The 27,629-nt window shown below is 40.3% G+C and overlaps 1 protein-coding gene across 1 annotated transcript in view; it reads right to left on the reverse strand.

Moving 5' to 3' along the window:
* UNC5D (unc-5 netrin receptor D) overlaps positions 1-27,629 on the reverse strand; it is a 599,258-nt gene that overhangs the window by 491,856 nt on the left and 79,773 nt on the right. Inside the window, exon 3 of the mRNA XM_072950289.1 lies at positions 9,295-9,401. The gene's annotated coding sequence lies outside the window, so the exon portion shown is untranslated. The remainder of the gene's footprint in view (positions 1-9,294; positions 9,402-27,629) is intronic.

The raw sequence follows: 27,629 nt of genomic DNA on the forward strand, positions 1-27,629 counted from the left end.
GCGAAAGTAGCCAATGGGTTTTAGCTTTTGTTTTTTTTGTACTGGGGGAGTGGGTGGTTTTTTTTTTTTTTTCCTCCAGGGTTAAAAAAATTAATGACAAATATTTTAAAAAGCTTTATTTCTTTAAAGCCAACCCCAAAACACTTACATCCCACCTACACATCTCACACTGACAAAACCTGTGAACCTCCTGATTACCTTTTTTAAGGGAAACAACTTTGGAAATTTCCAGATGCCAGCTGCCAGCAATCACTGTAGCTGCTGGTCCCAGGGCTGAGGGAGATCCAAGAGTTGCCTATTCAGATGAAGGACATTTACAATTTTCCCAGCTCCTTTCCAAAGGCTGACAACACACTTATATTTCTCTAGCAAAAAATATTTTGCAGCCCATATGTTCTTTTCCTATCTCTTTTAAGAATAGGTTAGATAACTCCTGAAGACACACTGATGAAAATTACTACTGTAAGTCCAAATGCATCGGGCCACTACATGACTTCCAAAAACAAATTAAAAGCCTTTCATCTTGTTTCACAACAACACACAGAAAGAAAAAATAAGGCCCAGGCCCTCAAAACTAATAATAAAGACAAAGTATTTTGATAGCTATGCAGATTAAGAAGCCAGCACATTATTTCTAAAGAGAGTCTGCAATAGCATTTTTAAAAATAAAACCACCAAAGAATCCATTTGTGAGGTTAATTTAATGAACTCAATTTTAATTTCCTTTTTTTAAAGGAAAGTATTATTGCTTGGCAAGTTCCTTAGAATATTTTACATATCACGTATGCCACACTATAGCATACCATTTTTCATATAGTCACAATTTCACTTGCCTCCGAGCTCTCCTGACCCATTTCCCACTGCTCCTTTTCCCAGATGGTAATCACTTCTGTTCATAACCATGAGAAACATAGCACCATACAGACCAAGAAGCCAACCCAGGTATCATTCAGGTTTTTTATTCCTTTCTTTCTGCTTCTCTGTCACACGTGTTTTTGCATCGACAGCTCTGTCCCAAATGGGATGTGAGCAGAACGTTGTATCGTCCAACTTAAGTGCAACCGATCTCTTTGGTAATAAAATCAAATTACATGGTAAAGTAGTCAAAAAGGCCCAGAAACCACGTGGACACTCAGCTTCTAATCGTAGTGCAATTTATGACTCCCTGTCTGGCCTTGGGTGAAAAAAAAATCTCTAAACCTTGATTTCATCATCTGTTCAATATCGGGGTAGATGTAAAAATACGAAACATTGGAAATTTTGAGTGCACCTTAAAAATGTCAGGTTCCATGCAAATGAATGATTATTCAAAACAGCGGTCCATGAGAGTATCAGATCTTACGCTTCAGCACCTTTTCAGAATCATGTGTCTAGGAATGTCCTAGACAATCGGTTGAGGGGGGGAAAAATGGAAAACTCTCTTACAGTTATTTAATGTTTTCTGGCAAACTAAATTTTCCTGAATGTTTTATCATGGTATTGAGTAAATTTCAGAAACTTTATCCTCAATATTACTTATACCTTAATATAATATGGTTAGAGGGAAAATTCTTAGTTAGCATGTGCTATTTTATTGGACAAGAACTACCAGGTACTGGGTAAGTAGCAGTAAGCACAATGGACATTGCCAAGTAGAGACAAGCATCTTTGAGCAAAAACAGATCCAAACACCTTCTCCCACATCATGTTGTGACCACGAGAATCCCAGCTGCTTGGGGAGCATCAGTACTGTTCCTCTGTTTTTATTCTTTGTTTGTTGGGTTTTTTTTAACCAAATTTTTGTTCTACCTCTTACTTAAATATAATCTCACTCTCTCAATATCCTGAACTCAGAATCATTTTTAGGTGTAGCTCCGATCAAGAGACATGATAAAATGAAAAGAGCACTGAAAAAACCCTCTTATTTAACAAACAGCTGACTTTGGGCAAACTGTTCAGCCCCTGGGGGCCTCAGTTTCCTCTTTATTGCAGAACGAAGTCAGTGCAGACTGAAGTTTTCAGGTACTGCAAAACAAAATCCGAGACTTTGAGAATATTGCATCCATCTTTATCAACACTAGAAGCAAGATGCTGTATTACATCAAAATGGTGCTCCCTGAATGTCTATTCGTTTTATGAGTGGCTGTGTGTTTCTGTGTGTTAAAACTGACGTGTCTGTCTTTGCCTACTCTTCTGTTGGCGTGTTTACAATAATCTCTACTGAATTCCACTTCACACTGGCTACCAAGTGAAGAGCAATACTGAAAATCAAAAAAAAAAAAAACAAAACAAAACTTGAATTACTAACATCATGACCCTGCTACTCAAAGTGTGGTCCTGGATGGTGTCACCTGAAAGTTTGTTACAAATGAAGACACTCAGGCCCCTCCCCAGATTTACTCAATTAGAATGTGCATTTTAACAAGACCTGCAGTGATTCAAAAGCACATTAACATTTGAAAAGCACTGATTTGTGTGTTTCAAATATTACCAGTTTAGCTTCCGTAACCCATGATCATTTGGTTTCCCTTCCTCTTCCAGTAGATTTTATTAAATTATTAAATTCAAATAAAGATGATAACTACTAAATAAGTACTGTTATGAGGCAGACACCACCCATCACCCGCAAACAACCCTAAACAACGTGCCACAAATTTCTTTACAGGCAAATCTTCTCATCCAATATTGAGTAGATACATTTGCTTTTATAGTAAGTCATCAACATCTCCAAATGATATTAAACACAGTTATTCCAGTGTTGGTTGGGTCCTTGAAGTAGTCAGGACGATTTCTCCTCTTTGGCCTCTAGCTAGCCCTTGCTTGCTCTGCCTGTCTGCCAGTCACTTACCTTCTGGAATGTCTGCAGTGTCATTTTCCCTTGGGCTCATCTGATTGAGAAATTACACCATTCAGTCTAAGTAACAGCACATCCGTAAAGTCCATTCTGATTCAAGGTCCACATTGTTATGGTGAAATTTCCTCATACGAGTCCTCCTATTTTTCCAACACCAGGTTGGACTGGATGGATACACACAATGCCAAGGTCTCTCTCTTGGGAGGAAGGCTCTTTTGCACTTTACGAACCAGAAATGTGGGAGCAGAAAGTCAGAATCTGCCTGAAGCGAGGCTGTCAATGACCTCACTTGGAAGACAGCTGTCGGCTTCCAGCTTCCTTATTTATGAAGGAAACTGTCAGAAGAAACTGATCATATAGGAAAAAGACAGACCTTCCTGTACTCCTGCCCTCTTGAAAACAGTATTAGGAAATATTTTACATCCTGGAGGGGTCTGATGTAAGCTGAGAAGCATACTACATGTTTTGGTTTCTACTTTAGTCCCATAAACACAGCCCTCATATTTATGCCCTTGACTTCTAGTGCAGGAATGTCCAGAGTGGGTAAGGGGTGTTGAGGACAACACAGGTGGTACACACTGTCCTGCACACAAACCCACTTTCAAAAGAAACACTCCAAAAGCACGAGAGAGTTTGCAGTGGATTTCTAATGCAGTCCAAACGGAATACATTAACATCCGCCTAATTCTGAAAATTATCTACGCACAGCATGTGTACGTGCACAATAAGGCCATACGATGCAATGTGGTACAAACAATTAAAAGTTCTTTTCAAAGTGGAAATGCAAAATAGAACGAATATCTATTTTCTATAAATGAATCTAGCCATCTGCCTCGCAAAAAGCAGCAGCAGGGGTACCCAAAACAGCAAAAACAGCAGCCTCTGGTGTTAACAATCTATTCTCAAATCTCATGCTCCACATTTCCCCAGCAAACAAGGCTAAAAATACAAGACAGGCAACAAATAGTCTCTTGGGATCTGCCATTCTATGGATGGCGTACTCAATCAGAAGAATATCTTGTGTTGAAATGCAAAATTGGAAGAAAAAAAAAAAGCAGGCTATCATATTAGAAACCGGCGTTCAGAATTTTAAGTGTGAATCCGATTCCAAAGTACATGAAGCTGAATGGTGAGAGGGTGGCTGTTTTCATACAACATAAATCTCTGAGATTTATCTGAATACATTTATAGATTTATTTAAGCTCCTCTAAATTCTTCTACAAGCCTCATAGTTATAGAGATATAATTTTAGTACTTATGTCACCAAAATATCAGAGTCATTTTGTTTCCAGCATAGTTTAGAAAAGCATCGTTATTGTGGGCTCTGGAGTCTGACTGCATGGGTTCAAATCCAGGCTCCACCACATACTAACCCTGCCGCCCTGAGCAAGGTACTTAACCTCTCTATGCAGCACTTCTCCTATCTTAAAGATGAGACTAAGAAGAGTACTTAGCTCTAAGGGTTATTTTAAGGATTGTATGAGTTAATGTGTGTAAAACACTTTAGAATAATGAATGGTACCCACTAAAGACAGTCAGTGCTATGATTGTTCAATATTCAAGCAAGGCTGCAAAAATGCCTTCTCTTAAGGAACAGGCATAATAGAAAGAGTTGGGGCAACATGATGACAGGTCTCCTGCCAACAGTGGCCATTAAGCAAATGAGAGGGTAGCAGGTATGGGTCTTTCCCAAGGGTGCATGAGAATGACCCAGGAAAGTTCCCATTGGCTATTCGGTCATGCTGTCAGTTCAGGAAGGCATCAAAATAAGGAGGAAAGGAGAAAAGACAATGACACAGCTGGCCACATGGCACTGCCTGGAGTACAGGACAATCAGAGTTAATGACAAGGGTGTAATCAAGAAAGAGGACACATCCGGGCTCTTTGTGAACATCTATGCCATGTCAAGCAGACACCCTGTATCACCACCACCTCTTTCCTTAACAGGAGGTTATAAAGCCAGTCATTTTTTGGTACACTTGTCTTCGGGATTAGGTTTTAACACCTGTGGTGGATTTCTAGCCTCCATATTTAAAAAAGAAGACAGAAAGGCACAAGGGAGTGATAACAAACATTCACTATCTCCTGAGCAACCAATTCCTTGATAAGCCATTAAAGTGAGCAGTATTTTAAGTTGGGGACTTATTTGGTAGAAAGAGGATGGTAAAAAGTTTACAAGTCATCGATGCAATAGACAGAAATGGGCTTCCCTATCTCCTAAGACAGCCAGGTCCAGGACTACCAGATGGATTCAGTCACTGAGTTCTGGAAGAGCTCACAGAGGATTCTCAGAGATCCATTGGTCTTCCCACCCTGTGGGGTACCACTTAAGGAACCTCGGACCCACTGATGGGTCATTCAAAGAGTGAGCAAGCATGGGAAGAGTGGCATTATTATTTTTCCTAGGAAGAATCTGAAAAAGGGTGACAGGTGCTGATATCACAGGGCCAGGTAAGAACAATGAATCTCTTACGAACTGAGACACTTAAGAGATCTCTTGAGCAGAACACTCAGGTAGGGAAAGAAGGTGCCACTGGACTGCTCAAACTAAGACCACCACCTAGGAGTCACAAAAAAGAAAAACCCGTCAGGAAATTGGGAGAAAAGGCTCTTTCCTCATAGCCCTGTGGAGGAACAAATGTAGGAGGAAAAAGGAACAGAATGCGGGACGGGAGAGGCAGTGATAATGTTCATCAAGGAGGAAGTGAAAATAGATTTAAAACTGTCCCAACTAGGTGAATAAATGGATTTAAGTATATGTAGACCATATGACCCTATGATACCTATGAAATGAGTGTGGATTTCTCCTGACCTTAATGCATGACTGTCATTACCAGAAGGAAGATTTCATTGTCCAGGAAAATTTTTAAGAGGAGGAGGAACTGTGTGACAGCTTATCCTATCTAAGACCACTGTCCCCCCACCCCCCACCGCCTTTAGACTGGGAGATCTCCTGTACAGTGTCCAACAGAGGACTCACAACCAGATCAACAGCAGTGCTCCTTTTTTCCAAAGAACAAAAACAAATCAGTATGACAACATGATGGGGATTCAATTAGCACCTGGCAGGTCACAAATAACTTTTAAACAACCTTCTTTTAAGTTGGAAAGTGTTAATATATACAGTAATCATGGTACCAAAGTACGCCACCCACCAGGAACAGAAATCTGAAGAAATGAGTCTTGTTTACAAAGGAGGGAACCAGAATATTGCTCCTTGGGTCACTACTAGTTTCTGTGGGCGGTCCCATGCCCAAGTATCCTCTTTGAGTACGTTTAAACCAATCATCTGAAATCTCATTCTGATTTTCAGACGGTTTTGCCTTAAGTATGGAGAAAAAGAAAAGGAAAAAGAAAGGAGTGGGTACAATCTTCTCGGAAACAAATAAATGATAATTGCAAAGAAATGGCTACTGAACTATGAAATATTCTTATATCATCAAAGCGAATGGCGTAATTCTGTCTGTCCTGTTCTTTAGGGGAGGTAGAGAGTCTTGGTTCAAATCAACATGAAAAGACTTGCAGAACAACAACAACAAAAAAACTGTTTATTTGCATAAGTAAGAACACTGTAGGGCCAACACCGAGAGTGTGTAAGACTACTCAGCAAACATGTCCCCAGAGTGTACCTCATCGGGCTTTTAAGGAATGGGAACCTTTCTGGGCTGGGAGAACTTAAGGAACATTGAAACACACCCTTTGTTCTGAAAACTCCAATTGCGTCCAACTGTCCAAAGCCAGATGCCTGGGCTTCTCAGGATTTCCAGGCTGCTTACTGCTCATTTCTTGGGGAATCTCGGACAGATGCTAAGGGCCATGGGCTTCCTGCCCCAGAAAGTAAAATATTACATGGGGAATATTAGTCAGACATACCGCTCCATTCCATGTGTCCTGAACATTACTACAATCTGTGCAAGACATTTGTTGTAAATAAGCCTGCGGAGTGTACAGTATGTTTTCCAGGAGTCCTTTGAAGAACAGCTTGCAGACAAGAGGTGCTAGCCTTAGTTTCACAGCCAGCAAAACTCCATCCAAGAGGCTTTTGGCAGGCCCCCCTCGCTCTCGTTTCAAGCTGGCTTCAAGACAGCCCCATCAACCAAATTCCAAGGGTCAGGACAGGGAGTCAATCACCCTTAGGTATTCAGCAGAGAACAGTAAGTTGGGACTCAGACATTTAGCTCAACATTCAGAAAAGAAAAGGCCCGCTTTCCCCCATAACAGTGTATTAAAAACAACTCAGAGCTGACTTTGCAAGGAGGCATCCTCCGTAGTAAATTAAATGGCTGAAGCTTGTGCTTCTTCCAGCAAGCAAAAGAACTCTGCTTCACTATAACCTAGTGTGGGCAATCCCTGAAGCTCATTTTTAAACCTTCCCTGCTTTTTTAAAAGCCTGCTCCATTTGGGGGTGGGGGGGGTGGGGGGTAACTTTGCAGGAATGAAATGTAAATAGCCACTGAACAAGATTTCAAAAGGGAAAGCCTCTATCCATCTTCTTTTAAATTCTTCATTTCAGACAGCACGACTGCTTTTAACACACTGGTAGCTTTTTATAAAAATGAGATTATATTGATTCTTTTCTGATCGTCCTCACCCCTTTCCACCCTTTTCTGTCTCCCAGCTAGTCACAATGTGTTCAAGGTAGCCAGCAGAGCAGAGGTGAGGTGCACAAATCAGTGTCACCTCTCGCCAGACAAGCATTAGGTAAATCATTTGATGCAATTACAAATTCTAAACCTAATGGATGATACCCAGGAAAAGGGAAAGGTAAAGAAGAGCGGGAAGGAGACGCTTCCTGACGATTTCCAAGGTAAAGCTATGTGTCACATTGCCTCTGATCATCTTCAAAACAAGTCCGCGGGTTTTATCTTTAAGTTGATGCGCCTTGTCCTCGCTCAAGGTGGAGCTGAAACCAGTTGCAAAATTTCACTCTGCTGGAGTCCAGAGGATCCAGGAAAAAATGGGTCTACGTTTCTAAGTCAGAAAGAAGCAGCGGTTTCCCTGACTCTCAGCAGACACCGCGCTCGCGAGCTGGATCGGGCACCGGGCAGGGAGAGGAGGCGCCGGGTGACCGCCTCGGACCAACTGCTGACCCGGCTGGGCACTGCAGGCGCAGTTAAACGCGAATGGTGCACGCAGCTCTCCCGTGCTCCCGTACATACGCGGCCTCCTCCAAAGGAAACCCAGTGCTGCCTAGGACCTCGGGCTGGTGTCGCCCGAGGGGTGTCAAGCTTGGAGGACTTCAGCCTGGGTGCTGCTCCCCGAAGGGAAAAGGCGCCCTCTCTAGTCAAGCCTCCGCTGCAGAGGCTCCCATCACTCGACCCCTCTCCCCACGAACTCTCGGACGCCACTACAGACGCCCACCCAAGAACGGTCTCGCCTCGGAAGGAAGTGGAGAGGACTGAGGAGAGCGAAACTGGAGTGAAGAGGTGGGGACTCCAGTCTGCAGCAATTGGGGAGGGCTTGGAAAATTGAGCAAGCGACGAGAGTTAAGGAAGGGCAGGGGCCCCGGTCCTAGCAACCTGTAGGATTGAGGATGATCGCAAACTTGGGGTGGGAGGCAGTGGTCCCCTCGGAGGTCCTCCGCCCGAGTCCCATCCCGTTGGGCTCGGCGCGCGGAAAGGTGCAGGGGGTCAACGCCATAGATGTGGGTCCCGCTCGGTCGCCTCGCCCCCGACCCCGCCGCTCGCTCAGCCCGCCGCTTACCTCGGGCCGCCGCAGCCGCAGCCCCCGCCGCCCAGAAGCAGAGCCCTAGCCAAGGGAGCCACCGGAGCGCCCGTCCAGCGCCTTCTCCTGCGGCGGCGGCTGTCCCCATGCTGCTAGCCCCGCTCCGGAGTACGGCTGCTCTTCCGCGCCCCGGGAGCCCGGGGGAGGCACGGCGAGCCACGGGCCAAGACCAGTGGGTCCCGGGGGTCTTCAGCGAGTGACTGCTCCACGGCCTCTCCCTACAGCAGCGGGGCAGGGCGCTCCGAGCCGCCGCGCGCTGGGTACCCAGAGGATGCGCGCGCTCCCATAGCCTCTCACAGCAGGGCGATCGCTGCCGCCACAGTCACTGCCAGAGTCGACCGCTGTCCCCGCCGCACCTCTCGCTCGCAACGCTCCCGCAGCCGCCGGATTCCGGACTACAGAGCAGAGAAACGAGCCCGCATCGCTAATGAGACCCCGGCGGCCGCCCCTTCTCCTCCCCTCCGAGCGGCAGCCAATGAGCTGGGCCGGGGCGGGACGCTGGGAGGGGCGGCAGTGGGCGGGGCGAGGGGCGGGGAGGTGCAGGTGAGCCCCGCGGCGGCTGCGCGCACCTCCAGGTTCCTCCACGCAGCACAAATAGCCTCGGCTCCAGCAGGACGCACGTCGGACCAGAACCCGGCTCCCGGGGACCGCACGCGCTTCAAGGTGTGAGCAAAGCCGGCGGGGACCTCTGGGAGGCGAACCCAGAGCAGAACGATGCGGGCATCTCGGCATCCTACCTCAGAGTCGGCTGCTTCCTGGAAACCTCCGTTTTGCTCAACTTTGAGCCCTTTTACAGTCCTGCCTCTCTTGCTTCCATTTCTTAGAATCAGATCAGACATCACTCCTGAAAAATTAAAAAAAAATTTAAATGCCAAGTGGGGAAAAGTAGCATTAAAATAAACTCATTATTGCTAATATGCCAGAAATGCATGCATGTACTTAAAGAGGTGGGGACGTTACAATCATGGGTGCATTAGGTATGTGATCGATTTTTATTCTTACTTTCCCCCCCAATTTCCTTATGTATGATCGTAATCACCCCAGAATCCTCCAAATTTTCTGAAAGCTCCCTTGTTTCCGATGGCTCTGGTTTGGTTTGTTTTAATCTAGGCCCTGAGAATTGCCTTTCTCTGAAAATATCAGGGAAAGGAAATCGTGCTGGGCCATTATAACACGAAGGCAAGAAAGCCTTTTATTAAAAGTGTGGTTTGTTTTGAATAGGCAGTCAAATCTTTATTTAACTGCTTTTAAAAGTACATCGAAGTTGTCTCTTCTTCCCTCTGCAGAAGTCATTTAGGAGATTGCCTCAGGCCACACAGTTTTGTTGTTGTTTTAACCATTTTTTTTAAATTGAAGTATAGTCAGTTTACAATGTGTCAATTTCTGGTGTACAGCATAATGTTTCAGTCATACATACACATACATATATTCCTTTTCATACTGTTTTTCATTGTAGGTTACTATAAGATATTGAATATAGTTCCCTGTGCTCTACAGTAGAAATTTCTTGTTTATCTATTTTATATTTAGTAGTATCTGCAAATCTCGGACTCCCAGTTTGAGAGCAAAGAACACACTTACGGAGATGGCCCTGAGTTCAAGGCTCTGTACTCAAACTGCTGCCTTCTCTCACAATATTGAGCCCCTAGAATGGTGCCAGAGCTCCACTGGTCAGAACATGCCTCCTTCTGTCTGGGGGACCCCAATAGAGAACAAAGTCTTGGTTTGAGAGAAAGACAACCTTCCAACAGCCCCCACTGCCCACACTCAGTATCGATACAGTACTTAAAAAAAAAAAATCCATCTCTCTGGTCAAAGTGCTACCTGCTCCCAAACACCTTTCTCTGGAGAATAAAGTTTAAGGTGAGGTAATTGTTCTGGATGAGGTAATTGGGCTAAGTCGCTTTCTTCCGAGGAAAAAAAGGATGAGAGGCAGAAAGATTGATTCCCTGGTAAGCATATATACCACCCTCTCCTGAGTGCCACCAGACATGTCCCTGTCAGCAACTGCTTCCTCGAGCCTTCTTGCAGCTCAATAAAAGGTTTAGGATCTGGTCAAGAAAACCAAGCTCTGGGGAACCAGGCTTCAAAGCCAAGACTGATGTGGGGCCGGCAAGGGACTCGCCTGAAAATCTCTTTAGAATCCTGGTAAATGAGGGTTTTGTCCTTTTCCTCGGAGAAGGTGAACTGGGAATTAATCTATCAAATATGCGTTCCCTGTCTTCTGGAAAATAGTCATTCATCCTCTGACTTTCCTTATTTTTCAAGACTATGAGGCAGTTCTAACACAAATGAGTATTTTCTATAAAAAAAAGAAAGAAAAAGATTACTATGTTTCTCTAAGGTAGTATTTAAGTATTACTTCTGTCTCCAGAGGGGAGCAAAAGTAAAAACAATTTTATTTTGAAAAAATAACTAGGAAATAGATGAGCTAAGAAGGTTAATAAATGAGATGAACAAGTCAAGTAAAATTGCGATGACAGCTAAGAGAGAAGGAGGGAAACTAAGAACTTCTGAGTGCATACTCTGGTCAAGGAATGGGTTTTCTCTCTATATATATACATAATTCAAATTTATTCAAATATATATATTTTCTATATATATACATATATATTTTTTGTTATTTTTGTTGTTTTTTTAGAGCAGAACCAAACCCTGGAAGTTAAGTACTGTGATCCTAGTTTGGCAGAGAAGGAAAGTCAAGCTGAGTACAGAAGTTATTTGCCCAACATCACGTAACTAAACGGCTGAATGTCAAGAATGAGGCACCAGTTTGTACAATTCTAAACCCAAGATGCAGTTTAAGTTCATGTCCATTCAGTTGGGTTTTCCAGACATAGACACTCTGCTTTACCCTCCTCAGTACCATTTAGCTATTGGATTGGGAGAGGTTGGGGCTTCAGAATTACTCTGCATCTTACATCCCACGTATTAATTATACGTCCTGTATTAACTGTGTTCCACATATCAGTACATGCTGTGGTAATCTAATTCTGGTGGTTTTAAAACATGTATGAATTGTACTCCATTCCGATACAAGGAAAATGGGGCACAAGAGGATGGCCGAGTCCCAGGTCTCATGTGAGTGCCTGGGGTGCATTCCACCAAGTGAAGGTCCTTGGCTTCATGCAGGAAAGAGCTCAAGAGTGAGCCACAGAGGGGAGGGTATAGCTCAAATGGTAGAGCGTATGCCTAGCATGCACAAGGCCCTGGGTTCAATCCCCAGTACCTGCCCCCAAAATAAATAAACCTAGTTACCTCCCCCCCTCGACCAAAATATAAAAATAAATTGAAAAAACAAAAACAAAAAAAGAGTGAGCCATAGTTGAGATTTATTCAGAGAGATGCACACTCCATAGACAGAGTGCGGGCCATCTCAGAAGGCAAGAGAGTGACCACAAGGTGCAGGGTTGTTAGTTTTTATAGACTTGATTACTTCATATGCTAGCAAGTAGGAGGATTATTCCAACTACTTTGGGGAAGGGGCTGGGAGTCCCAGGAATTGAGCCATCACCCACTTTTTGATCTTTTATGGTCAGTCTCAGAACAGTCATGGTGCCTGTGGGCATGCCATTTACCATGCTAATATATTTTAATGAGCATATAATTAAGCTCAAGATCTAACAGAAGTCAAATTTCCCTCCACCTTGGGCCTCAAGGTCTACTGGGACTTGAATTTTCCACCATCTTGGTGCTCATTGCTGTGTCATTTTTTTTTAATGGCTGTGCCCTTCTGCCTTACTCCTGTCTCAATTCCATTTGAAGAAATATTCATATCCACTTGGAAAAACACTTTGAGTAGTCACTACTCAGGATCACTGTCTCCGGCCAAGGACCTGCAGGGAATAACAGAACCGACCTGAGGGACACAGAGAGGCTGGGCACTGACACTGACATGGACGGACTGTGTGGCCTGGGGCAAGTCCACATCACCTACTCTCACTTTCTTCATCTGTAAAATGACAGTGTTTCACTAGATGAGCTGAAGATCCATCCTATTTAAGATCCATCCTTTTCAACTCGAACACATTATGATTTTGAATACCCAATACAACCAAGTTGGAAATGAAGCCACTTCTGAAATTGGGACAATTGTGTAACAAATGCATTGTGTTCTAGAGAAATTATTTTGGACTATAGCCAACCTATAAGTATTAGCTGTAGCCAAGTAATATTAATTCAATGAACAGGCTTCGTAAAGTGTTTTTCTCCATTCTTTGTTGTTTGAATTGACTATGCCTGTTTTCTAACACTTTATACATAAAGGTCAATAGGTAGAACATTTTCTACTTCATTGCCTTTTTTTTCAATTGTAGTGTAATTGACATATAACATTGTATTAGTTTCAGGTGTACAACATAATGATTTGATATTTATGTGTATTGTGAAATGATCATCACAATAAGTCTAGTTAACATCTGTCACCTTACCTTTTTTTCCCTTGTGATGAGAACGTTTAAGATCTACTCTCTTAGCAACTTTCACATGTATAATATAGTATTTTTAATTATAGTCACCATGCTGTACATATGTCCCCAGGATTTACTTCATAACCCACTCCCCACCCCCTCCCTTTCTCTGGCAACCACCAATCTGTCCTTGGTATATATGAGTTTGGTTAGTTTTATTCCTTGTTTTTTTTTTGTTTTTGTTTCTAGATTTCACATATAAGTGAGAACATACGGTACTTTTTTTCTGTCTGACTTATCTCAATCAGCCTAATGCCCTTAAGGTCCAGCCACTTTGTTGCAAAGGGTAGGGTTCCCTTCTTTTTTCAGAGCCTTTTGATCATCTCTAGCCAAACAAGTCTCAAATAACATAGAAAATGTTTGAGTGGAGTCAAATTTAGAGGAGGAGAGACAGAGATTTTGCAAAGAGAATATGCCCTTCCAAATATAATGAATTATTTTTAAGTGGTTTCTTAGACCTCTTTAGGGAAACCTGTGTATTTTGCCTGGAAAAAAAAATATTTTAAATGATTTATCCCACCTGTTACACCATAAGTGGTAAAACTCCAAGGGACGTTAAAGAAGGTAGAAATATTCTCCAAGAGCAAGAATTTGTTGTTCTAGGCAACAGGGCAGGAGAGAGGAACCAAGGAGTCGGGGGACAGCCACACCTGCCAACACGTGGCCTTTTTCCTCGGAGCTCCAAATCATCCTTGAGGCTCTGGAGGCGAGTGAATTCTTTATGAAAAGTAGCAAAAGGCTTGTAGTTTGAATCTAGGTTACTAACACACAAAACAGACACTTAGAACAGAGAGAAAGGACCTTAGGCATGGAAGCTTTCAGAATGTATGGAGACATTTTGGGGCCTCCCTAACAACAGAACTGGATTATTTTAGGAGCAGGAGGCGCCTGTTTAAAATCTGAACAAAAGCAAGGTGTCAGGAGTCAGCGAGATTGAGACCCCTGGGAATAGAACAAGCTACTGTAGCTGAGAAGGAGAGGAGATGGGTTTAGGAACATTGAGTGAAGACTTTGGGGGAAAAAGAGCGGAAAAGAACTCCACAGTATAGTTGTGCATCTTACGTCTACCTAACCTTCTGGACTGAATAGGCAGTTTTAGTTACAACCACTGTAAGAAGCCTTCCCTTCATGTTTCTAGGCCCTTTTTAGGCTGCACATGGGTCCTTTCTAAGCATGCGCCATGGAGAGGCACTCTTCTTCCCACATTAGGGATGCTAACATCGCTGCTTTCCTCCTCCGGGAACCTGACTGCTATTTCTGAAGACCCAACTATTTCTGGCTCTGCCATGGCCAGACGTTTCTGATAAAAGCTCCTGTCTCTATTAATCATGTAGTTATGATAATTAATAGGGGAAGACCCCAAATCAACTGGACGAAAGGGCAACAGCTGGCAACTTCAATTGGCGAGGTTGGCAGTACAATTAAATGAGATAGTCTAAAAGTGATAGTTCCACTGGGAATACTCTGCGTCCGTCATTTTCCTGGAAAGGTTTTGTTCCACCAGAGCAGCACATTTCAAAAATGCATGTAGTCGGGGAGGGTATAGCTCAAGTGGTAGAGCACATGCCTTCGCATGCACGAGGTCCTTGGTGCAGTCCCAGGACCTCCTCTAAATGTAAATAAAGAAATTAACCTAATTACCTCCCCCCACCAAAAAAGCAAAACAAAACAACAACAACAAAAAACAACCCACCACACACAATAACAAAAATGCAAGCAACTTACAGAGAGCAAGTGGAATTGTATGCACCACTTTGTGCTCATGGCCCTGCTCCTAATTCAGGAAACTGCTGAAAGCAGAGGGAGAAAAAGAGGCTGAGAGCTGGGAAGACGTGAGGGCTTCCCATGTGATGTTCTATCCGGGTACAATAATCCAGGTTAACAACCTTCCCTGTTAAAGGCAACATGGGATCATTTGTTAACTAAAATCTCTCTCCCACACACAAAATTAGAGAAGTCTATTTTGGATATTGGGCTATGAAGCAACAGTAAAGTGTAGAAATCCAATACATTTGTTGAAAAAGGGCAGCGGGGCACCAAGATAAGCCTAACTAAAAATGTTTTTCCTGATACCGCAAGTGTGCCTTCCTCATTTTCTGCCCCGAGAATTTCTTCCCGGAATCAGGTGTCTTGGAGTTTCAGCTGCAGCTGCTGACACAGATGAATGAAAGAACTTAAAAATTATAAACAAAAACCACAATTCTTTGGCAGTAAAATTAATGTGTTAGCACTTTAAAAAAAATAATAAACTGGGGTGAGGAAAGACGGGAGGTGTTAACTCCTAAGATGTAGCCTCGATGACAGCGTAACAGACAACCCCTGAGTTCCCTGACACTTGCATCGGGCATCGGGAACGTGAGGGTTGACTCATCCCAGCACTTTGTGGGCTTTGTGGTAGCTCAGGGATGGCCTGGTATCTTTTTCCATTTTGGAGAGAAAACACCATGATTCTTACTGGTAAGTGGAAGTTGCTGCCAAACTCTGTGGGGTAAGTTTTTGCAACAGGTTTTAACCACCCAGTTTGGATCTGTGTGTTCCTTCCGCACTCTACCAAGGGACGTCATTTATTCAATCACTCATTTGTTCCTCTTGATCTACTCTGGTAGGTACTGTACCTGCTGTTGAACAGAGAAAACAAGGGAGGAATCGTTTAAGTAAATTTATAGTTCAAAATCACATGGCCACCATGTTACCTGCACTGCAGCACACAGATAAACAACACAGCTATCTCCTGTCAACTGGAAAAAAAAAAAAAAAGCACGACCTAAAAGTTGAGAATGAAAGTTGAGTTTTATTCAGCACATTTTCTGAGGACTTAAGCCCAAGAGGCAGCCTCTCAGCCCTGAGGGACTGCTCCAAAGAAGTACGGGAGGAGCCAGGATATACGGGAGTTTCTCAACAAAAACCAGGTAGTCAGAGCATCAAATGTTATCGTTAAATTGAAAAAAAAAAAAAGACACCCTAAGTTAATGAATTTAACCCTTTTCTATGTATGGGAAGATGCAAGAGTCTGGGCTCCCTGAAATCACTCCTTTGATGTGCATTTTAACGATCCAGGGCCAGTATCCTGCTTTTCTCCATCCTGAGTCCCCTCAGGGGCACCATCGGGGCAGCTGAGGTGGCTGATGGCTTGATGGCTACAATATCCTTTGTTCACTGAGGTGGCAGGGACATTCCTCCACAGGCCAAATAGAAGAAGGCTAAAGGCCTGAGGAGATGGCTACCCTACAGGTTCTGGTCAGGAATAGAATCCAGTCAAAAATGGAACAAGTGGAACAAACTTGTCTTCCAGCCTCCCCACCTCCTCATTAATATTACAAGATTCAGAGCTGTTTGGTTCTCCTGGAACTGGAACATCTACCCAGAGCAAACTGTTGGGAAAACATTGAGCTAGGCACCGAGTTTCCAGTATACACACATGAGTTGAGACAGTGGATGCCTTTCTACACTAAAGCTGCCCATTTTCCTCCAGAACAAGGGCTAAGAAATAGATGGACGCAGTCAAGAGAGTATCTGTGTGTCACAGCTGAAGACTGACGGGATTATGTTGCCTGTCTGGAGCACCAGGACCAAGAGAAGGAAGAGGCATCTGGCCTCTGGAACAAAATGTGACAACCAGAGTGGTACTGGGTACATTTAGGGAGTGGATTATGCTATCAAAGGAGTTTACTGAAGAGCCTTTAACCATAAGAAACCACTTGTAAAAATGCCAATCACTAAGAAAAGAATGGCTTCTCAGAGAGGTAAAACAAAAGAAGTAAGCAATATTAAGTTTGCTTTTTATTTCTTTGCTTTCTTCTCATTTCCCTTTTTCCTTCACTTCCCTTGACTTCTCTTCTAGAACAAAATATTATAAATGACTCCCTGTCACGAAGAGAAAGATGACAACTCCAGTGGGCTCCTTTAAAGCAGGATTTAAGTGACTGTTGCATGATTCCAATCAAACGTGTGCAAAGAGATAATGCTAGCTTAACAAACAGAATCGTTTCCAATTTTTGAATAAAGCTTTGACTTTCCGGGCCCAAATCTTACTCCACCTGCCTGCTTCCTTTTCTCCATCTTTACAGGAAAAAAAAAATTGAATTTATAATTTGTTATATCTTAAGGCTCAGGCAGAAAAATTTAAAAGCATTCATTAGTAAATGGCTGTCATGCATTTTGAAGGAGAAAGGATCTGTTTTACATGTTAAGTAATATTTTACCAAAAATAAAATTTAAGAGAGTACCATTTGTGATTTAATTCAACCACATACCCCACTCATCTTGTTAGGTAGAAGGCTGACTTCACTGCAATTCAAGTACCAGCTTCCCTAGAGACAGACTATCTAGTTCTAGGGTAGTCTAGTTCTAGCCAGGATCATTATTAGTGATTTTGTAAGAAACTAATCCAAAAAGAAAATAAATGTAGAACTCCTTTGACTCTCTTGCACTTGAGATACTGACAATATAATTCTCCATTGAGAAGAGAAAGCAAGTTACACGTGTATGTAAACACACACCACCTACATGCACACACACAGGGCATCTGGGTGGAGGTACCAGTTCATTTATTTATATATATGTGAACGGTCCCCTACTTGCAATGGTTTGACTTGAGATTTCTTGACTTTTTGATAATGGGAAAGTAAAATGCCCGCAGTAAAAACTGTACTTCAGATGTTGAATTCTGCTCTTTTCCAGGGTCAGTGGAAGAAAGTTTGATGCCCTCTCGTGATGGCGGGCAGAGCAGCAGCCACAGCTCCCAGTCAGACACGTGATCATGAGGGTGAACGATCATCACACAACCATTCTGGACCCATCGAACATTCTGTTTTTCACTTTCCATATAGTATCTGATCAACGACATGAGATATTCAATAACTTATTATGAAATGGGCTTTGTGTTAAATGATTTTGTGCAACCGTAGGCTAATGTAATCATTCTGAGCATTTTTAAGTTCAGCTGGACTAAGTTGTAATGTTTGGCAGATGTATTAAATGCATTTTCAACTTAACTGTATTTTCAATTTACAATGGGTTTATTGGGACATAACCCCATTGTAAACTGAGGAAGATCTGTGTGTGTGTGTGTGTGTGTGTACAAACTGTGTGTGTGTAGATGAATGAATTAATAAATATATTTCTACATATATGCATATATGCACCATATATGTGATATATACATATATATGTGTGTATGTGTGTATATGAATGCACTGGCACATATATCCAGAGTGTATGTGTTTGTGTGTGTGTTTGTAAAGCAAGAGAACTGAAATATTAGAAGGTATTCTTCAAGACTGAAGAAAAAGAGATGAGTTCCAACCAAGATGACCTAGTCATTTTATACTTTAATCCTTTTCTGACACATAGGAATGATAAGCAACACATGAAAAAACAAACAAACAAACAAACAAACAAACAACCGAAGACATGGCCTGTCTCAAAAGCCAGATAAGTATCTGCATGGATTATCAACACAACAGAATTGCTACATGGTGGGTGGAGCCAAGTTCATGTACTTTGTGGGCTCATTAGCAGGAAGTGGTATGTGGGAGTACAAATAGTGCAGTGTGATGGGGAATCAAGGGTTTCACGCCAGATGGGACATCAGGGCCAGTTGCTCAGCTTAAAGAAGACATGGGGTTGGAATTCCCAACTCAGGAGGAAAGCCTGAAAAAATTCTCAGGCCATCTAAGCTAAATCTTTGGGGGAGCAGGAATTACAAAGACACAGCTTACTCCCTGGGAACTGAACCTCATCTATTGGCTTATGTTGTCAGAGCAGGCAGATAGCTAGACATGAGCAGAGAAAGGGGGCCTCAGGCCAAATGGCAGGAATTGGGCAGAAAGGAGGGGCATAGGCCAAATATGGGAAACCCTACATCATGTAAGCACCAGGGGTCCTTGGGCAGAGAAAGAAAAGCAGGAACCTCTGGGCTGATAAGTGGTCACACCTATTGGGGTGATGAATGGTCCAGGCCTACAAAGAAAGGTGGGAAAAAGCAGTAATCTCCAGTGTCTGAATGTAACCTTTTGCTCATTATGCCCTCATTTCAATAAAATTAGCCTTGCAGATTAGAAGTACCCATCATGTTCCTGCACCATATGTCCGATTTAGACAAAATAAGGACAAAAATCCCTCCTCCCTCCTGGAAGGCGGAATTGCAATAAAAATTACAGAATACGACCCCAAACCCTTCCCTCCCTAATGAATATTCTGCCCATTCATTTTTATATTCTGTGTAACCAACTTGCCAAGGAAACCCAGGGCAGCTGCTCACCTGAGCCTGCCCGCTCTCCCCTTGAGAGTGTACTGTCCATCCTTTAATAAATCCTCACTTTACTTTCCTAACCATATTGTCTCTGAATTCTTTCTGGGACGGGACAAGAACCTGGACACCGGTTACATATACTGGCAACAGTATTGGCTGAATGTGACATCTCCCAATAATTCTACAACTCAGAAGTCCTGAATGACTTTTATAAGACCTAATTTAAACTTAGGGCCTTGGTTTTACATCGAGGTAGCCACAGATCTGCAACCCAAAGGGTGGTAATCACAGAAGAAGAGATGATGGTGGGAGGGGAGCAGAAAAAGGAATTCTCTACACTGAAATGACTACACTAACCAATATACTAAAATACTTCAAGATACTATAATATTTAAAAATACAGAAAAATAAAATCAGCTTGGACATTTATTCATTTACTCTTCATGGGAAAAATCATAGAAAGTAAAATATATTAATTTGGAATGCTCTGAGTTATAAATAGAAAAATTATACTTATTACAAAATTATAAAAAGTAAATAAAAATAGGAGTCAACGTGAAATGAAAAAATATTGGTGGAAAAGAAGAAAATAGAATTCTTGGCATTGGACACGATGGTCACTGATAAGTACTAAACATAGGGCTCAAGGCTGGCAAAGATGAAGAAACAATTAGTTAATTTGAAAATAATACTCAAGAGACATCAGATGTAGAAAAAAAATGCAAGTACAATTTCAAAAATGTAAAAGAAATTAAGATACTTTAAGCCTAGGTTGAAAAACTCTGATAAACATGTAATGAGTGGTAAGAAACTTACCATAAAGGAAATAACTTTTATCATAAAGGAGAAATAAATTTTTAGGAGATACAAGATGAAAATTTCCTAGGATTAAAGACAAAAATTCAGCTCAAAAGTACAGTGAAATTACTAAGTATGGTACATAAAAATAAAGCCACATACCAATACATCATAGCAATATGACAGAATATCAAAAATTAGAAGGCTATATTAAAAATTATGAGGTATTTAAAAACGTATCTATTAGCTAGAAAGAAACAGATTTAACATTAGCCACTGTGGATGGCTAAAGACAATGGAATGACATCATCAGAGTACTGCAGTGAAGTATTAAGGTAAGATGTAATTAATTTAATCAATAATATAGACGATTTAAGTGGATTTTTCACACATAAAAGATTAAGAGGCTTTATAAAGCACAGATCAATATGTTAATATGGTTAATACTTTTAGTGAATAACATGAAACTACAGAAAATTTCTGCAGTGAACTAGAAAAATCAAAACAACCCATCAGAAATTCCAGATCTAAAGAATAAAACAATTGAAATCAAAAATTTATTAGATGAGTAACACTATTAATAGACACAGGTGAAAAGATAATTAGTGATATGAAAGACGGATCAAAAGAATATATCCACTGTACAGCACAGGGAACTCTATTCAATATCTTGTAGTACTTTATGGTGAAAAAGAACATGAAAATGAATATACGTATGTTCATGTATGACTGAAGCACTGTGCTGTACACCAGAAATTGACACAACATTGTAAACTGACTAGACTTCAATAAAATATATATATATATACAAAAAAAGAGAAAATATCCAGAATAAAGCATTGAGAAACAAACCAATAAAAATAAATGGAGAAAAGAGAGTAAGAGACATATTACATTTTGGAAAAGGTCTAACTTGGAAGAAAAGAAGGGAGCAAGAGCAGATGCAATATTTGAAGAGTTAATACTGAAATTCTTATAAAATCAATGGAACTCATTAAGACAAAGATTCAAAAGTTGCTAAAAAAAAGGGATGGGTATAGCTCAGTGGTAGAGCACATGCTTAGCACACACAAGGTCCTGGGTTCAATCCCCAGTACCTCCATTAAAAAATTAAATAATAATAAATAAATCTCCAAAAATTGCTAAAAAGATGAAGCAGGATACAAAAGAAAACCACACTTGGACATAGCAAGTGAAATTATTGGGGGGGGTAGAGAAGAACAATAGAATTTTTTTCTTAAAGGAAGCAGTGAAAACAAAGGAATGTCAGAGTAATGACAAAAATCATTGCTCACATAACAAAAACGTGGAAGTTGTAAAGCAATGGAAGAGTATCATCAAAAAATTCAAAGAAATGCCAGCTTAAATTCTATATTCAGTGAAAATACCCCTCAAAATGACAGTAAAGTAAGTAAACATTTTCCCACAGACAAAAGATGAGGGACTTTATCAGCAGCAGATACAAATTAATGGATGTACTGAAGGGAGGTTTTCACACAGAAGGAACCTGACACCATGTGAGAGGGAAAACATGAAAACAGAGAAAAAAAGCAATAAAAAGATGACATTTTTAGCAAAATGAAAATTGATTGTATCAAACATTGAAGTCATAATGTGTTTAAAATATGTGTACAAATAGAAATCTTATTAATGGACAAAACTAATGCACAGTGTTGAAAGTGACAGATGAAGGAAGGCATAATGAATAAGGGAAAACAATGGGAGAGTTTTTAGTAGCTGACATCCTATTTCTTGGTCTGGGTGATGGCCTCTTGGCTGTGTTCACTGTGATAAGTTATTAAGCTGTACAATTAGGATATGTTCATTTTTATGTATGTAATTTATACTTCATTAAAATGATTTTTTAAAACCTACGTCAAAATACCATTAACTTTATAACATCAAAAAAACAGTGGATGGGGAATATTTATCTAACTTATATGACAAAAATTAGTTACTATTTCTTTTTTTCCTTTTTTATTGAGGTATAGTTGATTTATAACATTGTGTTAGTTTCAGGTGTACAACAAAGTGATTCAGTTACTTACATAAGTATATATATTTCAGGTTTTCTTCCATTATAAGTTACTATAAGATATTGAATATAGTTCCCTATGGTATACAGTACATCTTGGTTGCTTATCTATTTTATGTATAATAGTTTGTATCTGCTAATTCCATACTCCTAATTTATCCCCTCTCCTCCCTAGTTATTATTGTTAATAATGATATGCTTCAATTTATTGATACTGAAAAGTAAAGTAATTTGATAATATTATAATTGAAGAAAATGCAGTTATCCAAAAAATGGAAATCTGAGGGAAAATAAACACATAATGCAGTGGTCAATTTCTTTAGCAGTCTGGGAAATGACAACTGAATATACAGTGTTACCCTACCTTTCACCCAAAATAATATAAGATAAAATACAGAAATTATAATAATATGAAGAAGAAATGGTCACTCTCATATTTTACTGGTGAAAGTGTGAATGACCATAACCCATTAGGAAACTTTTCTGGGAATGTATATTGTACTACAATCGTACTTTGATAAATTTATCTTATAAACTTGGAAATACTTTTATGTAATTTATATATACAGAACAAAACAAACAAAAACAAAAGCAAAATGTTTGTAAATCCTATGTGAATGTTCATGTACTTGAGAAAATTTTGAATAAATTGCAGCTCATCCACACTGCAGAATGTTATGTGACTCTTAAAAAAACGTAAGATAAATCTATCCATATAAACCTGAAGTGACAGCCAGTATACCCAATAACATTAATTCAGTAAAGTAAGTCATGAGAAGTACAGATCCCATTTTAATTCCATTTTAATAAAACCAACAAACCACCCAAACAACAAAAAGGTAAAATACATAAATTATTTGTGTATTTTTTATAAACAGAAGAATGTGGAAATAAAATGGAAAGAGTTTGAGAGCAGGAGGAGATCACTAACTTCATTTTATGCATCTTCATATTATTCTAAATAGACAAAATGAACATATATTTCTTTTAAAATTTGAACTTCCACAAAGAAAATTTAAGAAAAAAAATCCCTTTCTAATTATAAAACTAGCGTGATTCCTACACTTGTATGTACAATACGTACCAGAGATAGAAAACTGCATACCTAATAAATTCTACATGAATGTACTTACAAAACTCTAAATTAAAACAACTGCATTGTATATGCATATGTGTGAATATGAAATCCATAAAACATATACTTCAAGTATATAAAATATATATATTTACAGAAATTCGTGTAGGTGTAAAATATGACCAAGTTGGGATTTTTCAAAATGCAAAGAGTTTCAACACTAGAAAATTGTTGGGAAAGGCCCTTTCGTTCCTTTGTGCATGCAGTCTTTTTACCCAGGCATGACCCCAAAAGAGTCACATTGGGCCTAGGATATTTAAAGAGGGATAAGGCGCCCCCACCCCCTGTGCTGCTCACATCGCCCTGTGTAAGAGTGTCTTGCCCTGTTCCAGGTATGTGCTTCTTTGTTCTGTTAAAGATGCGCATCACATGGCCCTCAGGTATGTCCTCAGCTGTCTATATCTCAGACACAGTGGAGACGCCAGGTCCCTTGCTTACAGAGAGGGGTACTTAGAGACCATCATCTGTGTCAGTTTTGGCTGGAGGCCTAACACCCACTATTGAAGCTGGTGTTGCTCTGTCTGTTCTGTTTGGGAGTAAACCTTGTTTCATGTAGTATGTGTGACTCAGGTCTTTCTTGCAGCCCCAAACCATGGAGTAAGTGGACATCCTGGGACTGCTGCTCCTTATGGGGTAAGATTCCTCTCCTGGAGGTGGTAACAGCTGTCATTTGCATGACAAAAAATATTGCAGTACTTGAATACTTGAAACCTTGCAGTCATCTCAATAGGTGCGGAAAAAGACATTTGTGACATTTGCATATACATCCTGGCTAAAAATTATTGAACTACAAAGAGTAAGTCAATCACTTTTGTGACTGACTATTTCAAACCCAGAGCCAAAATTATAAAGCAAAATACATGTCCTTCTCATTAAAACTGTTAAACTCATTAAAACATTAAAACTAGAATGCAATCACTCTGATTATTGAACATTGTTCAGGATGATTCAGCCATGGCAATGCACTGTTTTAAAATTATATTTATCAGCAAGGAGACTGGTGAACAAACATTATTTACATGTGCATGATTTTCTACTTAGAAGATCCCAGAACAAAACTCTAAAAATTACTAAAACCCCTATGGAGGTTTCTGCTCTGGCACCTAAAGGACAAACAAAGAAACTGAAAATGCTATATAAAATATCATATACTCCTCAATAGTACCATAGTCCCTTCAAATTAAGGAGAAAATGCACAGGCTAGAAATAAAGATTGGAGGGGGGGGAGGGGAAGCTTACTTTGAGGTTGAGGTTGTCCTGGGGAATTTAACAAAGACTACAGCCTAATGGATCGCATTTTAATACTAACTCTGGGGACATGAGGCTAATTCTTGGGTCATCAGGAGGGGAGGAATTAGACTTGAAATCCGCACACATAAACTAGGGACCCATAAAGTACTTTCACAAAACTGAAAATATGAACCAGAAACAGCCACTTACCAAAGAGAGGCCACAAGAAGACTCACCTCTCTTGGCCTAAGATCTAGGTTAGAAAAGTTTCTAAGAATTTTAAATGAGGCTTTTCTAAATATAGGTTTCAGGGTCAAAAATACATTACCTGTGTGGTTACAGAAAATGGAAACCACGAAATTAGCTTGTGCTGGATGGGTAGTGTCCCAGAGCACACAGCAAAGGGAAAGAAGATCCTCTTTGGAGAGCAAACCCTTGAACACTGGGATTTTCTCCCCATAAAATCCATACACTCTGTATGACAAATACCAGGAAATAAGCCTCGGTAAGAGGGCATCACCAGAATCAAGAAGCCAAAGAATCCTATTCCTAAGGGATTCAGATACTGAAATTTTTAAAATGAAATTTAAACAAGCTTTTTATAATATTTAGTGGAACACTTAAAAACATGAGCAATAAACAAGATGTTATACAAAAAAGACTCAAACAAATATGAAAAAGGACTAAATAGATCATTTCCCACAGGAGGGATGCAGGATATTCTGTTTCAAGGAGTGTGTCACATTCTTCTCCATGTGACTATAACCCGGCACAAAATTAGTAGACAGGAATTGTTCCATGAGTGTATGGGGTTGATACAGCTGGCCCCCAAAAGCAGCTGAAGACAGAAGTTTGCAGGGCAGAATTGATGAAAATAAAGTGAAAAAGCAAAACTGAATAAAATCTACAGAGATAATTATTTTAGCTAACTTACTTCAATGTGCTATAGAATACGAGTATTTTAAACTACTCCAAAGTTGATAAAGAAGACAAGCTTCTGCCTGTGGAGGCATTTTGTCAGTGAATCCTGTCTACAAAACAAACAAAAACCCAAAACAACAAAAACAAAAACAAAGTTTTAAAAACACTGGATGAAAAGAGCCATTTCAGGGCTCTGAGATGGGGGACAGTGAGACAAATCAAGAAGATAAAATGAGAAGAGTTTGAGGGTGAAGACAGCGGGAGTCTGGGGCCTTCTGGGCTCAGATTGCTCCTATCCCCTTTCCCCAGCCTGATTGTTGAGAACTGCAGCTTTACCAGCATAGGACTGGCCAAAAAATCCTAGCAGATCTGCTGCGAGTGGGAGACTCAATTTTGGGCAAGGGTGACATCTTGTAGCTTTGTCAGCTTTAAATGGCAAACTCGACAGGAAATGAATGGGAAACACCTGCAACCGTGCTACCCCAAGATTGAGGTCCCAGCGTGGCAAGCAGGCAATCAGGCAGAAATGAATGTGAGATTCTGGGAAGGTGAGAGCCACAGAAGTGCTGAGGTAAGTTCTCTGTATATACCTGGCTGACTGGGAAACTACATACAGGAGCAAAGTGGACCTGGGAGAATCCAGCAAGAAGTAAGAGGCAAAGGAGATGTGAGAACGGGCTCTAAATAGGAACGGGCTCCCCAAACCACAAAGACATCTAACTGCCTAGGATGGCAGCCTTATGGGTTTCAGGTGTTTGAATATAAACTCTTCCTAAATTACTGGCTAACCACTAAGCTATGCAAACATAAGAGCAAACCCTAGGGAGCCAGACTGGAAAATAAAATGGGAAAATAAAAAATTAAGCAGAAACATCACTTGCACTGAGAAGGAGACAGATTCCACAGCTTCAGTCTAGGCAAAAATATTAAAAACAAAACAAAATAAAGAAAAAACCAGAACAGAACCCAGGATATTGCTATAATACATTGTTTTAAATGTCTAATTTTTATGCAAAGATCATGAGCCATGCAAAGAAACAGGAAAGTTTGACTTACACTCAAGAAAAAAGATAGTCAGTAGAAACTGACTGAGTGAGCCAAGAGGTGGGATTTAGCAGAAAAAGCTTTTAAAGCAGTTTATAAATGTATTCAAAGAGGGTAACTATGTTTAAAATATTAAATTACAATACAATAAATTCACTCAGTATAGAGGCAATCGAGGCAATTCAATGCCAAAGGAGAAACAGAAACTGTGATTAAAAAAACATTGGAAATGTAGTTGGGACAGTAACACTGTAAGACATAGGAAAAGTAAATAACAAAATGTCAAAAATAAGTCCTCATCAGTAACTACTTTTAAGGTCAATAAATTAAAATTTTTCAGTCAAAACACACAGATAGATAGAATGGATATGAAGACAGAGGCCAACTATGCGTTGTCTATAATAGACTCATTTTATATCTAAACACATATGTAAGTTGAAAGTGTAAGGAAATTTCACGCAAATAGTAACCAGGAGAGAGGAGGGGTGGCTATACTAATATCAAACGAAATAGACTTTAAGTCAAAATCTGTTACAGACAGATAATAAGCACATGGAAAGATGTTCAGTATCACTAGGGATTAGGGTAATGCAGATCAAACCACAGTGAGACATTACTTCACACTCACTAGGATGACCATTGTTAAAAAGAAACAAAATGAAAAATAACAAGTGGTAAGGATGTGGAGAAACGGAATCCTTGTGCGTTGCTGGTGGGCATGTAAAATGGTGTGGCTATTACGGAAAACGGTATGATAGTCCTACAAAACATTTAAAATAGAATTACCATATGATCCAGCAATTCCAAATTCTCTCTCTCTGTCTCTCTCTATATATATATTTAATTTATATAAATAGATACATAGAATTTTAATTATAAATACATAAATAAAATATATAAATTATCTATATATAAATTAAAAATTGACCTTAAAAAGAAATAAAATTCTGACAGATGCTGCAACATGGATGAAGCTTGAAACCATCTTGCTGAGTGAAACCAGCCAGACACAAAGGACAAATACTGTACAATTCCACATATACAAGGTACCTATTACAGTAAATAGAATGATGGCTGTCAAGGGCTGAAAGGGAGCAGGGACTGGGAATTATTGTTTAATTGGTACAAAGTTTCACTTTGGGAAGTGGATATTATCTTATGTAAATTATAAATTAAAAAGGACTAAA

The sequence above is a fragment of the Vicugna pacos genome, chromosome 26 (genome assembly GCF_048564905.1).
Source record: "Vicugna pacos chromosome 26, VicPac4, whole genome shotgun sequence".
Lineage (NCBI taxonomy): Eukaryota > Metazoa > Chordata > Mammalia > Artiodactyla > Camelidae > Vicugna > Vicugna pacos.